This window comes from Gymnoscopelus braueri (genome assembly GCF_963280865.1).
Source record: "Gymnoscopelus braueri genome assembly, chromosome: 4".
Lineage (NCBI taxonomy): Eukaryota > Metazoa > Chordata > Actinopteri > Myctophiformes > Myctophidae > Gymnoscopelus > Gymnoscopelus braueri.
The window spans coordinates 35,081,034-35,099,404 of record NC_137605.1 but is presented as its reverse complement, the minus strand read 5'-3'; the positions used below and the strand labels follow the sequence as shown (position 1 = coordinate 35,099,404).

Here is an 18,371-nt window from a genome sequence, read left to right as displayed (position 1 = left end):
TTTCTTATATAGAATATAGAGTACAAAGGGACAATATAATGTATGTACAGTATACCTAACTTTCCTGGTTGCCCGTTGGATTTAGAATGGATTTTCATGGTTTAATCACTTAAAAAACACCTCACGGTTTGGCTCCTGTTTGTATTATGGCTCCACTGCCAACTTATGAGCAAAAACATGACCTTAGATCTTCAGGCAAATCACTCTTGACAGTCAATAGATCAGGGAAATTACAAAAGGTTGCTGGGCAATGGAATGATTTGTCAATGGCCTGGATCTATTAGCTAACTTTTATAAGATGGATGTTCGCAGCGTCTAAATTTTTATTCCCAATTTAATCATTATGCCATGCATATAGAGCCTGTCACTGCTAATCCCTAATTGTTAGTCTTGGGGAAGGTGCAGACAAATACTTATCCTCCGATACACACCTGGCCAGAGGCACAGCAGAGGAATCAAACCAGTGTTGCCATGTCTGCTTATAATAAGCGACTTTGGGCTTGGTTTTCTGTAAAGTCGCTTGTAAATATTGGCAGTTGCTGGTTGCTTATTTTTGGTCTTGTTTTCTAATGTTGTGGACATTGTCCTGTCAAAGACCCCCCAAAATGAATATGTTTTTGTCCGCAGACCCACATCTGAAAACAGTTGTTGTTGTTAAAAGTTTTTCAAAAACATTCCACATTTTGGTCAAGATTTATTTTGAAAATAGCTGATGTTGTATGATGATAATAGTCGCTTGTTTTGGGCTTGTTTTCATAGACCTGATTGCTTGTTTCCTCCGCAGAATCTGCCAACACTGAATCAAACCCCAGTCTCCACGGCGGTGGTTGGTAGGAACCAGAGCCGTTTAAGAGAGAGTCGCGTCACGCTTTGATCTCTCCGCAAAGCGGGCTGCTATGGGCTGTAGTTCCAAACATTGGAAGTTCCTCATTGAGATAGACTCAGCATTCCATTCTTACAATGGGAGCCAACGCTAGTGTCGTCACTCTCATAGTTATACCACGCTGGTAGAAACTTTACGCCTGCACCTCCTTATTTGTTCTTTTTATGGTGATTTCTCACAGCACACACCACTGCGTGTAACTGTATAATAGTTGTTGTTATTACTTTCTTGCAACAGAATGTTCTTTGAATTAATCTCTATGATTTTATCGAAAGGTTGCATATTGCGAACCTCCCATGCTGTTTGAAGTTTGAAGAAAATCTATTTAATGAATTAAAAATTAACTGCACATACTGTAGTTGAACATGGAGGTTAATAAGGAAACTAATCTAAAGCTGGCAGTCTGTTCTTTTACATCATACTCCTTTTTTTGATGTGAAATCCCTTTTGCACTGGAGATGAATAAAAAGCAAAAAAAAAAGAGTGAACATTTTTAGATCAATGACTGAAATTCTTATGCTTTTGATGGCAATTTTTTATTAATTATACATCAGAGAGGAAGTAAGGATACCGCACACACGTTTAACCCATTGAATCCGGGAACGCGTCTCTGTCATTTTAAATGTCTTTGGGCTATTCAAAAATAGCAGATATACAAGCTCATAGAGTGCCACGCAATGAGCTTGTAGATCTGCTAATGTTTTGAAAAATCATGAAAATGTGTGCAAATCTTTGGATATATATTTTTAAAAGTGAACATTTGTAACTTAAATCTTTGCTTCTGGGGGGAGGGTCCCTGGAACAAAATATTTTACAAATGTTCGCTTTAAAAAATATAGGAAAGATTTTCACGATTAAAAAGATGAGCTATGAGCTTGTATATCTGCTATTTATAGCCCAAAGAAATCTAAAAAAAGGCAGAGATGCGTTCCCGGATTGAATGGGTTAAGCAGACAGAAAGAGAGAGATAGTGGTGGTTTAATTGGCAAACCAGCGAGGCATTTGAAGCCTAGTACAGACTATTACTCAGTTGAGTGGCTCTCAAGAATCTCTGAAGACAATGACAATTGCAAATGTGTGCAGGTTTGGTGCAACGACCACTAAACGACATTTGACCCACTAAGACATCTTGTTAACCCTAACGTTTGGACACCAACATAGCTGCTCATTTAGCTGTAGCTGTATTAGTGGACTGTTCAATAATTGAAACATCTTCACCAGAAAACATCTGATTTCTAGAAAGCAGGAAGGAAGCAAATGGGTCCTATGCTCCCATTTCCATGAAGCTTTCTATGTATCTATGTATCTTTAATACTAATGTATCTAATTGTCATTAGCATTTTCAAAACAATGCATGAATGTACAGTATGTAAATGACTGGTATACAGTAATTGTTTACTCTCCTTCCTCTGTGACCTTCATTGTCACTGCGCTGGCAGATCCTGATACTCAGCATACTAATACCAGCCAATAACTGCCATTTCCAATTAGTAAGCAAACAAACATCAGCTGTTTCCTTGCTGATGTTTTAGTTAGAAAAAGGAATAAGTGGATGCTTAGAGACGATACGTCAATGGTCATTCTTACACACAGCACTGCAGGTAAGCAAAATACACAAACAGAGAGACAGTGCTCGGTGTGTTCTCAATGCTTTTAGTGCACTGAATCCTCTGAATGCCCTAGATGTTTAATTGATCCCACGGTACGAGCCTGGTTTAATTGGCATAACGCCGGTGGTGTTTGAAGCCAGGCATCGGAGCTATTCTGGGGCAAATAGACCCAGTGCTTCTCTGTAACAAGCCTAACCGCCAACCTGTAGAGGGGACATGACAAGCTGACAGATAAAGCACTGACGCAGATGGGACTGAGAGGTGTGTGAGTGTCCTGAATGGACCCATGCGGTGACAGTTTGATCCGACTGCACGCCAGAATCACCCACACAGATTCAGATCTGCTGCGGTGGGAGACTATAAAGGTCTATGAAATAGTTGAGGTGAAGCATAACGAGGTATAGAAACTAAAAAAATATTTCAGTGGGCCTGGTGTAAACGTTTGAAAAAGTAAACTTTTCAGAAGAAACGGATCTTGATGTTAACTGCGATTGCGTTTCTGTTTTATTTTCTTCTTAAGAGTACAATGAATAAGACAACAGAGTCATGGGTTTCAAGCATAAAGTCATGGGTTCCTCTAAAGCATAAAGGAACATGAAGATTTTAGTCCAAAATAAGAAAAACAATATTCAGGGTACAATATTCACAAAAGCTACACGCTCAGCACACGCGCATGCATGCATGTATGCATTCACGCATGTAGGCACGCATGCATGCAGCCACACACGCACACACACACACACACACACACACACACACACACACACACACACATACACGCGCGAGCGCACACGCACACACACACACACACACACAATCTGCCTCATCTTCTGTGTTCCAAAGCATGATGAAGCCCCATGGGAGCAAAAGCGGATCTCTTAGAACCATTAACTGGGGCTTACAGTATTGTGGAGTGTGTGTGCATGCGTGCGTGCGTGCGTGCGTTTGCGTAAACACATACTAACTGTATGTGTGTGAACTTGGTGTCCTTCAGAGAAGGAATGGCAGTGATACAGTAATCTGGCCTTAGCTCTGACCTCTAGACATCTATATATATGAACAACTATACTGTTTCTCCTCAAACCCACTAAACTACCAGGATATCGGCCTGTATTATTTTATGAGAAAGAACAAAATTAAATTAAATAAAATTAAAAATCAGGACTAAGGTCAATCCATTTTCAATTTCAATTTGCAATTGATTTGCAAATTCAAATTGGTTCATTACTAATCCTACTATGAAATGAACAAAAGTCAGTCCATCCATCCGTATCCATTTTCTCAGTGGGTAGACCAATCAGACTGAACTTTCATTTGCCATGTGATATGGGATGTAGTCGGTTGTGGTCTCATTGCCCGGACAGACAGTGGGTGGAACTGGCGGGAATGACTCACCAGAGCATTGCCAGGGTTAATTGATCAGCAGGTGTTTCCAAATGTCTAATTGTACTCTCCACTTAATAGTAGCATGCTGGACCTGGCTTCAGAGAGAATGCCAGCAGAGAGAGCTGGCTCAATGGTGCAAACTTATAAAGGACTTTGATTTGAATGCATACTGTGGCAAGCAGCAGACACAGCAAGGCTGTTGTTGTAGTTCATGTACTGTATATGTGTGTGTAGTCAACAAAGCGTAGAAGCTTAATTACAAAACCGTCTCATCAATTGTATTGGAACCCACACAGTAGCACTCAGCGTGCTACATTGACCTAATGACCAGTCGGCGGACAGGGACATTTATACATTACGTTAAGTGGCCATTCTCATACGTTTTTCACCTTTGTGCCAATTGCAGCTATGGGCAGGAGCAGGTGTCCCAAGCCACTGTGCCACTGTGTCCTGTATGATAAGGTGGGCTGGTCTTCTCTGACTGAGAGGCACAATAATCATTGGCACCTCTTTATTTATAAAGCCCTGGTTGGAAAATTACCACCTTATTATTTCATCCATGCTACGTCAGAAACCTAGTCACATTCAAACTCGCTCTGGCGATTGGATAGTCCTTCTGGTTCCTTTTGCCAGTTCGGAACTGGGAAAGACTGCTTTCAGTTTTGGTGCACCTGATTCCTGGAACCTTTTGCAACAACAGCTGAAACTGAATACCTAGCATCTATTGGCCATTTTAAGAATTTATATAATAACCGTGCATTACCTGCATGCAACTGTTTTAACTGATTGCTGTCAACATGCAACTGTTTTAACTGTTTGTTGTCAACATTCGTTTTTCTTGTTGTTCTTATGTTATATATATGTGTGTGTGTAATCTCTGCATCATTGTACATGAGGGTCTCCCTCAATGATCTCTCCGAGAATGTTAAATAAAGGTTGAATGAAAGAAAAAGTCTGCACGTAGTTTGGTTTTAGACATCCCTGGGTATGAACCACAGCACACTAGTAGGACACGGCCGTCGTCTTTAATGTCATACAGTAGAATTTCGCGAACCGACATAATTGATAACAGCCATGCAGAAAATGTGACGTGACATGCGCAATCGTAGCGCGTGTGCACACATATACACACACACACACAGACGCGCACGCACACAGTGCAGAGTCCCCTGACAATGTCTCTGCCAACAGTTTGATCAGATGTTTCCTCCCCATCTCCATCTTCCTCTAACAGAGACTCACATCTCACTGGAGAACAAAACAACACCACTGTAGTCCAACAATTTACACATTACTGCTTAGATTTGAAATGAGCTTCAGGCAGGGCTTCTTGTCAACCAGTAAGTGTCCCCCCCAACACCGTGTCCTACTCCAACCACTGCAGATGTATACTATATACTATATACTGTATACACATATATACAGTATATACATTTATATAGGTCGATTTTACTTTTCTGTATCAAGTGTGTGTGTGTGTGTGTGTGTGTGTGTGTGTGTGTGTGTGTGTGTGTGTGTGTGTGTGTGTGTGTGTGGGGCTGTGCGTGCGTGCGTGCACACATTCCTTTTGGGACTGTTTCTATCCCATTACAGCACCAGTGCAGTTAACTAGTTACAATGAGCTCAGTATTACTTCAATAGCATGAGACGATAATGAGAATCTCTACTGGAGTGTTTACATAAAACCATGGTACAAGTTTGCTGTTACATAAGACAAGTTGAATGCTCAATGGAGGTTGGTTCTTCCCCTCTTATTCATCTGTCACTGCTTCTCTGGGTTGCAAGTATACACGCTTGCATGTGCGTGCATGTGCATACACACGCAGGCGCAAGCAATAAGCATCCGCAACTACTCTCTTCTAGTGACACGGTACGCACACACACCCAACTTCAACTTCAAACAACTTTATTTTCCTTTCGGAACTTTGTTTGTGCAGTGGTTAAAATACAACATACAGTCAATCCATATATACCTAGGTCACTATAAAAGACAAACTACATTTAAAACTACTACTTAAAGAGGCATGATAAAACTTAAAAGCATGATAAAACTTAAAAGCATGATAAAATAATATAAATAATAATAAAGTGTCGAAGCTCTGTAACGACAGCCTGAAGGCATCAGTTTGTAGTGGTTGTGAAGAGTGTGTGTATTGTCCTCAACTATTTGAGAGGCCTTCTTTACTGTCCGTTTCTTGTGGATGCTGCTGAGTGGCTCCTGGTCCTTCCCAATGGTCTTACCACTGATCTTAACAACCCTGTCGAGAGGTTTCCGGTTGATGACACGCATCACACCAAACCATGATGTGATGTTGAAAGTCATTATGGATTCCACAAAGGACTTGTAGAAAGCCTGCAGGATTGATGGTCGGACCTGAAGCTTTCTCATCTTCCTCAGGAAGAACAGTCGTTGTTGGCACTTAGAGTGAATATTCTCGGCGTTGCTCTTAAAGGCGAGCTTGTGGTCGATGGTGGTGCCTTCTCCAGCTGTGTGTGTAGGTGTGATACAGCAGGGTTATCACTGCATCATCCACACCTCTCTGCTGCTTGTGTGCGAACTGGAATGGGTCTGTGTGCCCACTAACCTCTCTCTGTAGCTGATGTAGAATGAGCCTTTCAAAGCTCTTCATCACCAAAGATGTTACGGTTACGGGCGGTAGTCATTATTGCAGGTGGGGTTACTTTTCTTAGGCACTGGGCAAATGATGGAGGACTTCCATATGGTTGGTATGAAGTGTTCAGACAAGGAGTGGTTAAAGAGTTTACAGAAGACCTCAGTCAGCCAGCTGCTCATGACAAACCTTCAGCAGGCGCCCGCTGATGTTGTCAGGACCTGGGGCCTTATAAGGGTTTGTTCTCTTGAGCACCCTTTCCACCTCCCTTGGGTGGAACTCTAGGTTGGTGGTGTTAGTCGCTGCATTACACAGGAGGTTGGTGGTCAGCTCCTCCCTCTCCCGAGTGAAGGTGTGTGTATCAAACCTGCAGTAGAAGCTGTTCAGGTTCTCTGCAAACTCCACACATTCCTCTGCTCTTAAGTGGGGCGGGGGTCTGTTGTTTTGCACGCCAGCAAGTGTCCTTTCCAGGCATCTCTGGCTTTGCCCTCCTGGAAGAGCCTTTCCACCTTCTCCTTGTACTCCCTTTTGGCCTCTTTAATTTCTTTACTTAACCTTAGCCTCAATCCTATTGCCGGAGGTAAATGCTATAACATTTCTGATTAAGTGTATGTTTTAGCTTTTTTGTGATTAAGGGTTTATTGTTTGAAAAAACTTGAACTGTCTTTTTTGGAATAATCAAGTCTTCACAAAAAAGAATGTAGTCGTTAATGACCTCAGTAGCCTCCTCCAGACTGGTCCCATCTGTGAATGTTTCCCAGTCAGTACAGTCATAGCAAGCCTGCAATGCCTCACTGGCCTCCTCATTCTACTGCTGCACCTACCTTTTGACAGCTCCCTCTCTTTATAATGTAGTGCGGTAGGCGGGGACTAAATGAATGACATTATGATCAGCTGTACTTAATGGGGGTTTCTTATATGCCTTATATGCATTCTTCACGTTACCATAGCAGAGGTCAATTGTTTTGTTTCCTCTGGTGGCACAGTTTACATATTGCTGATATGTGGGGAGAGTGTTCTTGAGCCGACAGCTCTCTATGCAATGAACGCACACAGAGATAGCCTCCGCTGCGCGAGTATCACACACACACACACACACGCACGCACGCACACACGCACGCACACACGCACGCACACACACACACACACACACACACACACACACACACACACACAACCTGGAAATTGTTTACCTGCTCCTTTGATTATGAGCTGGCATCTTAGGCACATATACAAACTTCCCTTCTCTCTCTCCAAATTTGGGTATTTTTCTTCCTCTAGTTACTAAAGTAAGAAAAAGACCAGTCTAGTATGTCTCTTTCTCTCTCTCCCTCTCTTCTTTCTCCACTTCCCCTCTCCGCCACAACTAGTAGCATTAACACGTTCTACTCTCCATACAGAATAACTCTCATGGTTAATGTAGTCATATCATAGATGTCTATCTGTTCAGTTCCCTATCCATACTCCTATTCATTTCCATTCAACATCTATTCTCCCCTAATCCAAATCCCATTCACTTATACAGTCTACAAATGGAACAATTAGTGTAAGAGTGTGTTGCAATGCCAATGGCACCTATTACAAGCGCCATATGTGACCAAGTTGAAGTCCAGAGCGCAGGTGTAGTCAGACACACTCATACTTACACACACACACAATTATTATTATGTGTGGCACCAAAGGGGCCAGCTAGAACAGCGTGGGTCTCTATGTATGTCCCCTGAGCAGACCATCTGCAAGCCCCAACAAAAGTAGACCAATCACAGCGAACTTCACACAGCTCAGCTGATGCTGCTACACCTATCACAGTCCCTACAATAGTAGACCAATCACAGCTTACTACACAGCTCAGCTGATGCTGCTACAGCATGTACACCGAGACAGCTCAGATACATACATCAGTCAGCTGATTTTGCTAGTTTGCTACGGCAATCACAGCTCAGCAACATTACCACACAAAGCTTGTTAGTACAGTATTTTAGCAGTTCTGCAAGCCTGTCTGTACCAACAGGACCATGAGTTGATTAGGGCTCGGGTTGGATTCATGTTGCACAATTAACTTCTCTCCTTTCATTGTGCAGTGTGCACATATAGGCCTACATGGCATGCTATAATGTAACTCTCAGCAACCATCATCACCTCATCCTCATCCACAGCTGTTCCATAGATTATAGAACAGCTGTGGATGAGGTCGACATATACCTCAACCTTAGCCCCAGCAAGGAATATGACAATTTATATTTGCTGGGTTGATTGAGTCAACATCAGAAGACCCTTCCTTTGTTGTCAAGACTTGCCAGCCATGTGTTGAGCGTACTGGCAAGTAGCAGCGAACAAGTTTTCTGCTCAGGAGAGGAGGAGGAGAGGAGGAAATCTCTAAGGCCTTCAACTGTGGATTCACAGCACTCACAGTTCAAAATAAATAGCGAATAAGGACCATACAATAAATGTAGACCTACAAAGATCAATGGATCTTTTCCACTTTTTTTTCCTTTTTCCTTTTCAAACATTGTTGTTCAGTTCACAAAAGATGTGGCAGTAAATCTTTATTTACATATTTGCTGCTGGATCACGTAACTTCGCTATATTCTCTAGTCTACTGCATGCTTGAATTGCTTATGCTTCTCTGTAATGTACATGCTGTATTCATATTTATGTGCATTTTTGTTGGTGGCACTTGAATGTTTATTTACTTATTTGCTTGCCGGATCACCTACTGTAAGTACTCAAGTGGCTATATTCTCTACTGCATGGCATATGGCACAGCTTATGCTTCCCTGTAATGGACACATACATACAAACTTTCTATACTTCCTCGCTACTATGCTGTCAAATTGTGTCAATGGGAATCTTTGTTTGGGTGGAGAAACGGCAAAGGAAAACCTCCTGTTGTTAGTTCTGCAGTGGGAGTGCATTGGTGAGATTTGGAAAGAGTGCACACCTGAATTCATAGCAAAACTATTAGATCTACAAGCTCACAACGCATCATAATTCAACCCATTGTGAGCTTGTAGATCTGCTATTCTAGCTATTTTTGAATATAAAAATAAAACAATTTCACATAGGCAATGACATGCATACCTCTGCACTAGGAAATGAATGTGCACAAAATTACCATTTGTATAGTTGTATATATTGCAATAATAATGTGGTGTTACAAAAGTCAAAGGCCCATCTGGACTTGGCTTGTGGCGCATTAGAGAGAGAAAGAGAGAGAGAGAGAGAGAGAGAGACCCAAAAGAGATGGTTCTTATAAAGCTGCAACTGCAGAATCTAGACTTTCATTCCTTGTGGGAACACAGTCGGTAATGTTGCTGGATACCACAGCGACACAAAAGGCCTTTACAGACCCACCTCCGAGGTATGTTTTTGCATAATGTGGACTCTTATGTAAGTAGTGAACATGGCCTTAACTGAATGCAAAAGTATGCCAGGAGCCTCATGTATAGAAACGGGCTCATGACGAGATCACAAATTGGCGGAAATACACAATAGTGTTGTTACTGTAGGTATAAACATTGAACTTATTGGTTTGGTTAAAAGGTTCTCAAGATTCTGTGTGTCCAGACATTCAACCTCATCTAGGAAAGACATTTGAGTGAATTCTTTGGAACAGTCTATTTTGATATATATATATAGCTTAAAAGTGTCCTTGTCTCGCCCGTATGCTGTTTACAACATACTGTTCCTTTCATCACGTGGAAGCGCTGGACACTGTACTCTATGGTCTCAACATTCCCATACAAGAAACAGAGGTTATACAAAGAATACTAAGGTTGTTTACTTTGCACATACAGCCATTAACCCATTAAGATCTGAGGCCGATTCTAAAAAATAACTGCCTTCTAAATCCTAACAGTTTTCTGAAAAACGTATGTTTCTATATCAGTGGTGCTCAAACGTTTTCATGTCAAGGACCCCAAAATGATATGTATTTGGCCACTGACCCCATCTCAAAATATTATTTCCAGGGTCCTCCAGAAGCAAAGATTTGAGTTAAAAATGTTCACTTTAAATACTATATACTGTATATACTCAAAGATGTTCACACATTTTCACGATTTTACTTGCATATCTACAAGCTCGTATTGCTGCACGAAGTGACGCGCTATGAGCTTGTATATCTGCTATTTTTTAATAGCCAAAGTATAAAATAATGGTTAATGTTTTTTCACTGATAATTATGTACAGAATGTTGTGGGAAATTTTAAATGAGGAATGAAAGTACGCATGCTCTGAAGGTTGTCCATCAACACAGTATTTCATAGAATGTTGTTATATTATACTTTATTATCCCCTTGGGGACATTTGTCCTCTGCATTTGACCCCTCCTAACTAGTGAGCAGCTACAGTGGAGCACCTGGGGACCAACTTCAGGTGAAGTACCAGTACGTTGGTCAAGGACAATGGCAGGAATAGGTACCTGGCATGCATGGAGGAAAGCCACGAAAACACGGGGAGAACATAAAAACTCCACACAGAAATCCCTGCTGGGATTTTAACCCTGGACCACTTTGTTCAAACCACTACTCCACTCTGCTGCCACTAGTGTGCATATTAATACAGATAAGTTGGTTACGTATATTTGTTAAAAGCCTGAACATTTCTTCAGAGGAAGTGAAATTACTTCATACTTTAGTGTGCATGTGATGAAACATGTCAAAGCAACCAGACAATAATCTCTCAAGACTCTAGTGCAGCTGAATCTGTCAGCAGTACCACTGCCCTAAACATGTGTTGTTAGTAGGAACAATCACAGAAGCACCCAGGAGGAAGTGGACTAAGAAAGGGGAGGAGACAAACCGAGTTCCTGTTTCTACACAAAAAAATAGGTGGTGCCCTCAGAGGCAAAAACCGAATGGGTAAAAAAGATTGACCAGATGGGTCAATCTTTGGGTAAAAAAGATTGACCATAAAGATTGCCCAGACAAAGGCTGCATCCTCTCACTCACCTCCCTTCAGGTGGATTTAGTAAAAGGGATATCCACAGCACATTATTCTGGGTTAAATCTGACCCCATTTTCTTGAAGGTCCATATCCACGTAGACATAAAAACAGCAATGTATGTTTGTTCAATGTCTGCAGAAGAGCTACACCGCTCAAAATGTCACATGTAAGGTGAATAAATAATGTTGAGGGGAGTTTCTCAGTGTGCAGACTTTGTTCTTTTTGTATACATACATGTGATGTGACACGTTCAACAACTACAGTAGCCTACTTTGTATACTGGAGCAAAGAGCTCAAGTTTTATTTTACCAACTGAACACCAATTAACGTGTACGTATATGCACTTGTAGTCAGCTTACAGTTGTCGTATAACAAAAATCTGATCACATGGATCTCCAGATCCACATGGGATTGGTGAGACAACTGTACTGTAACTATCATTAGCTAAAGATTGGATTGCAAGGCTACACTGTTCTTGTTCTTATTTTTTTTACCCTACCTTTATTAGCAAGCGAATGTTAACAATCTATTCTAACGTCTACTGCCTCATGTTAATATTCATTGTACAATCCAGATTTCACCATAGCAGGGACAAAAAAAGATCCACTTTACAGTTACTGATAAAATCTGTCAACATTTGCTCATGAGGAGCCAAAAATGTGGACATGAGACAATATGGGTGTGTCTCCTAATGCAAACAGGATGCTAACATAACTTGCTTTCCCCACAAGCATTTGGAAAATGTGTAAGTGAATGAGCTACGTTGCAAAATCACAGGCATACTATAATGATAGAGCTCTATATGGTGGATATGACATTATTTCCACAGACGATATAATAAAGTGCAGTATTTATTTAGATGAACGTTTTGGGAGGGTTGTTCGAGGCAGTTATTCAATTGACTCGTGCACAGGGTAACAAGGAATATCAAGAGATGATGCGGTCAAATTACAGACTATCACACCTTTTATTATGGACCTTCATATATCCTCCTTATTAAGCCATCTTAGAAATGTAAACACCACCTTTGAAATTTGGGCATTTAGCAGCCATGTCGCAGCATCTCACAATGAGTGCAAACTCATTGTGAAATAAAAGGCAAGTATCTATTAATTCCAAAAGTAAGCAAACTTGTAAGCAACAAAAGCAAGGAAGGTCAATACAACGGTAGAGATTAGATTATTATATTTTTTCTTTTACAAAGACAACAAAGGATCAAAAAGGACAAGCTGTCCCAGAAGTAAAACACTCAACAAAGGACAGGAGTGAATGATTCACTCTATTATCATCACAACCACAATCATTATCGCTACCACCACCACAGTTGTTGTTATTATCATCACTCGTATCCGCTCGCCCGCTCGGGAGAGCGAGAGAGAGTAGCAGAGGTGATGATGATAGCTTCTGTAATGACATAAACAGTAAGTCGGCCAATAGACAAACTCTCTCTTGCTCTCTCTCAGACAGACAGCCACACACCCAGGCACCCCCCCCCCCCACACACACACACAGACACACACACGGACACACACACACACACAGTCTAGACTACACTGCTGATGACTACTATGATGACAACAACACATGCACATATACACAAGTACACACACGCTCAGCCTCACACACACATGCACACGTACGTTTATACACAATGTGCGACAGAATACAATGTCTGGACTACAGCTGATGACAACACACACAAAGTTTACATTACACTACTATTGGCCACACCTGCATAGATACGTGCTCGCACGCACGCACGCACGCACGCACGCACGCACGCACGCACGCACGCACGCACGCACGCACGCACGCACGCACGCACGCACGCACGCACGCACGCACGCACGCACGCACACACACACACACACACACACACACACACACACACACACACACACACACACACACACACAAACACACACACACTCTGGATCAAGGTGATGACAGGCAACACATTAAAGGCTCAACAGCGGCGGATTCATATCCTGTCCGTCTGCAGGAGTTTGCTCCTGTTGTCTTCTGTTCTATTCAGACTTTAAATTTCTCCAGATACACATGGGAATAATGGTGAGACAACTTTACTGTAATTATGTTCTGTAGTATTTTGTTTTAATGTTGTATATCAGGCACTGAGGATGTAAATTTGCATTCTTGCTAACTCCTACATATTTATATTTCTTCCTAACTGTACTTCATTGTACTGACTTGGACTTGGACATGTGCACTGCTCATTAGTGTGGTTGCCCGAATGGGCAACCAGACTATTGTTTTACAGAAACTTTATTCTTTCTAGATAAACAATTTTTTCAACCGCATCTCCTCCCACAGTTTATTTTTCCCAATTTAGTGCCATATGTCAAAATGACCGGCCTCACCGGGAATCGTCTGCTTGTATTTTGTTAAGAGATTGGTTGCATAGTTTTATTGATATTGATTTATTAGTGCATTAAATGTCCCCATCCACTTTAATGGAAAAGTGAAAAAACTCAAATTCAAGTATTTTTTTCTCAGAAACCGTAAGAGCTAGAGTTACCAGATTTGGAGGGGAGGTTTATAATTTAGTCCGAAATTATTTAAATAAATAATCACACCATTCGGCCTCATGGTGGCGCTATAACAGCCCACTTTACGTTTTTGGCCTATAACTTTTGAACCGTAGGTCGTAGAATACAAATCTTTTTTTCCCTAGATTCCTTGGGTCATAACGCAACTCCCCATATAGGCCACGCCCACTTGCGTCAGGATAGATTTTCCGCCATTTTGAATTTTCTTCAAAACACACTTTTAGCTCCTCTTCCCACATATTTTCTCCAAATTTCACAAAAATCGGTACACATTATCTCTGGACCCATGCGATAATCTGGAGTGAAACAGAATTTTGATAGTCCCTACCGTTCGTCCGTAAATGGCTTCCAAAGTTAGCGGAAGGGGCCCGTTTTACAAAAAAGGCCACAAATCACTAACGAAACGTCCAGTCAATCCCAAATTTGAGTCACATGTCGAGGGTGGTTTACTCAACGAATCCCCAAAAGTATTTCCACTTTGACCCATAGGGGGCGCCACAAATGCACAAAACGTAACCGTTTGATGCAAAGATATGATTTTTGGGGGGATCAATCCTCTCAAAATGAAATAAAAGTGATATCAGGAGTGACGTGACAATATGATTGGCCCGTTACATTTGTGGGAGGGGCCTATTTCCTAAAATCAAAACGGCACGTATCACCAAGGCAGGATCCGATCGACTCCCGATTCGAATGGCACGTCACGCGGCCTCCGACGGTATTCCTCCCAGCGTATTCCCCGAGTACCGGCGGCAGCGACCCGCGACTCGCGTCGGCGCAACCACACTTTGCAATTGCCCTGAATTGCGACGCGTCTAGTTAATATATGTTGTCCCTCTCAGATAAACAAATAAAGTAAAGTAAAAGTACTCCCATGATGAGAATCTCAGACTTCATGTGGCCAGCCTGTGACGTCAGTCATCTATGACACATCTGACGTATGACTCCAAATGTGAGCAAGGTTTCAGCCAGATCCAAGGCTTTGACTTGCTTCCCAAATTTAAGCTAAATATTTCAAAAAGATATAAAAGATATGAAAAACAAAAAGTGTGGAGGTATTTATTGCCTACTGGCAGGTTGCAGAAGACATTTAGCACTGGTTGGTCCAGTGGTTTACAAGGTTAGCTCCGGATATCACACAGAGAGACAGATGGGCAGACCCTCTACAGAGCCATGCCGTAAAAAAATATTTTTTTTAAACATATACACTCAATCATCTTTTGTCCACTTAAGTCCCTTTTCCACACAAGTACAGTGATAAGAATGCATGTTTAAAACTAACTTTCTTTGCAAATCTCTCCAAGTTCATTGAGGTACCAATTCTTGATTCTTAAAATATTATTGTTTTAATGCATTACCAGAAGGTATGTCACTGAGGGCCGTTTCTCACTGGATCCGTTTTCATTGAAAACGTTTCCCAATTCGAATGCTGGCCTCAGTGGCCTGCATTCACATTGGGCATAGATCCTATCGCACCACAGAACACATGCATATACACCCCCGATCCTACAGGTGGCGGCATGCACATAGTGTTTCCCCTGTGGACACAGACGTCATCAACTATGCGACAATGTTTGTGCTGGTCTCGCACAAATATGCGTTTAAATATGTTGAAAGCAAGGGGTGAGAACTGAATAACACTACTCATCATGAAAACATCATGCACGTGCAATATAAAATATTAATATTATCCAGTGATATGAAAACATTAGCTAATGTTTTTATATCACTGGATAATATTAATATTTTATTTCAAGGTGCCTTGACAAAATTAAAACACCATTACATTATTATGAATAGTATTAACCACATGAACCCCAGCATGGGGGGAACATAAGCCAAAAATAGCCAATCTACAAGCTCACAACGCGCGACGCGTTGTGAGCTTGTAGATCTGCTATTTTTGACAGAGAGATTTGGTGTTGACAGATAAAAGCGTCCAAGAAAAGTAGGTCCGTTTTTACTGAGAATAGAGGGTTTAAGTAGGCTACATAATAATAAAACAATAACTTTATTTATATAGCACTTTTCAAAACATGAGTTACCTTATTTTATGCTACAATTGGAGAAAAGGTCAAATAAAAGATACACGTTTTTTTTAAGCATAAGGGAATAGCCTACCATAGTTAACAAGTAAGTTAATTCTGACAAGCAATAAAGAAAACACATTTAAACAAACTAAAATGAGACCAAAATAACTTTGGTCTCGTTGCCCACATCAACAAACAAACAAATACAGACATACATGTGAATTACATCAATAATTATGAATGACAGATTCATATGGTAGAAAAGTGCAATTTATGACAATAAAGCACAGAGATGTTTCGTTTTTGTAGCCCACGTTTGTGTGTGAAACTGTAGAATTAATAAAAAGAAACTTCTCATTTATTTTGGATAGTAATTATTCTGCTATTCTTCATTATGCTCATTATAATATAATATTATATATTATCTTCATATAACTGGTCCTCATAATGCTCATTATAATGTATTTTGGATGGTAATTTAATGTATTATTCTGCTATTCTTTATTATGCTCACATAAGCTATTTAGAAGGGATAAACTAAACTGTGCATTCAGGAGAAATTGCATCATGAGTGAAACGGCTATAGTCCTTGGGAAACTATAAACCTACGTAGGCCTACATCTAAATGAGTTACCATATTTACTTACAAATTTCAAATTACAAAGCCTTATAAGCTATATATTTCTGGGATGCATAGTAGCTGAAACTCCACAAGATACCCACAAGATATACTATATGCGCTGCTCGCGCACCTGAAATGCGCGATGGAGACCCGCCAATATTTCATGACTGATAGACATGAAAGAAGGCCCTTCACAGCTAATAGAGAATTTTAAATTTTAAGAATCGGTTCAGAATTGAATGAGTAAAATTGTTAGAAAGGCTCCCATATAAGTTGATTATTATTTCAATTGTTATGTTCCACCTTAAGAGTAATATGCACCAGCCCTTTAAGTGCGCAATGCATTCTGGGGCGTTTTCATTCATTCAGTAGCACCGGCTAGAAGAGCTGTGTTTTTGTTGGCTGTTTTTGTCGAGTTTATATACCGTCACCTATTCCAAATAGCGGGCCACTTCCGTCTAACGGTACGCTTGCTTTCACATTGCAGCTACCGTACCCGAAAACGCATGATTCGGATCCGAGACTGCCTCCCGAGGTGGTTTCGGGAACGGAACGGTGATCCGTTTCGCGGGTCGATTCGCTACATTCACACTAGCCAAGCGGTCTGGAATGCGCACCCGGGACCTGAGTGTGAAAGCGCCCTGAGGCTCAGTGGGATAGGATGCATGCGTGCCATGTGCTCATGATATCCCAGTTTTAAATCTGATCCATTGCTACCTATACTAGCCTACAAAGCCAAAGTGCAGTAACTACGTTTTTGGTCATACTGACTTATTTGTGTATTAAGGTCAAATTAGCCTTTGATATTTTGGGGATAAACAATTACCTAAAGAACAGATATACAATCAGTGTAATATCACTCATATATGCCCACAACCCATTTGGCTGACTAATAGAATTTTTTTTAAACCCTTTTATCCGTTAAATATCCGCATTTGCGTAGTTACTGCACTTTGACTTTTTAGGGCAGTATAGCCTTCCCTCCCTCTGCCCTGTCACCCCGCACTGCATTATGTTCAATTAAACAAAGCAAATGCCATCAAAGTTATATTAAAACGGTGTAAGTGTGTATATCAGCTAGAATGTAGGTAACTAGAGGGTGAACACACTGGAGGCCCCCCACTGATGAGGTTTAGTCACTTAAATTTCCTGCTGAGTCTGAGGAACAACTTAATAACTGTTTGTGTAGGTGGACAAAAAACTGCAACATGAAGCTGCAACATTGAGCTAATGAAGTACCCAAGTTGCAGTTTCAGTCAAATCTAGGGTGCTCAGGGGTATATATATATATGATATGTTCATCCAGTCATCAGATTTTCACCCAAATATTGCACATTCATGTATAATAAGACAATATTGAAGAGACTGATACCTCTAAAGCAGATGTCTTCAACTAGGACCCCCTAGCTGAGAGAGAGATGAAGCAGGGACCCCCTCTATATTGTATAAAATTGTGTTTCAGATTAAACTTTTTATTTTTACTTGGTCTGCTCTTTTTTCCCTCTACACACCTCACAACACAAGCTCACAACGCCTAGCAGCGTGAGGCGTTGTGAGCTTGTAGATCTGCAATTTTTGGCTTATGTTCCCCTCAGAAAAGGAATTCTAGGGTTCAAGTGGTTAATATAAAAAAGAATAATCCTAACTCACACAGATTTGGCGGACCCCCTATAGTAGCTCTGAGGACCCCCTAGGGGTCCCGGGGCCCCTTGTT

The 18,371-nt window shown here is 41.1% G+C and overlaps 1 protein-coding gene across 2 annotated transcripts in view; it reads right to left on the bottom strand.

The window, feature by feature from the left end:
- The window catches only part of sntb1 (syntrophin, basic 1), a 400,503-nt gene that overhangs the window by 33,843 nt on the left and 348,289 nt on the right, over positions 1 to 18,371 (bottom strand). The window lies entirely within an intron of this gene.